Source organism: Penaeus monodon, chromosome 29, assembly GCF_015228065.2.
Source record: "Penaeus monodon isolate SGIC_2016 chromosome 29, NSTDA_Pmon_1, whole genome shotgun sequence".
In the NCBI taxonomy this organism is placed as follows: Eukaryota; Metazoa; Arthropoda; class Malacostraca; order Decapoda; family Penaeidae; genus Penaeus; species Penaeus monodon.
Window position 1 is genome coordinate 29,589,185 of NC_051414.1, and position 252 is coordinate 29,589,436.

Below are 252 nucleotides of genomic sequence, written 5' to 3' on the forward strand. Positions count from 1 at the left end.
AAAATGGACTATAGATGTGATTTATATTCAGGATCTTAGGAGACTTCCAACAGCAGTGTGCCCATAAAACCCCAGCGGTGAAGGGAGTTCAATAACATTACTCTGTTTGGTACCTGTTTGAGTGAGCGGATTCCTCCTATGATGCTCGTTTCCATCTACCATGTATGGACATCAGTCGCAGCATCAGAAATGAAGGAATGCTCACAGAATAAGATTGTAGTGACTGGTAACGTCTATTTCAAACGATATGTA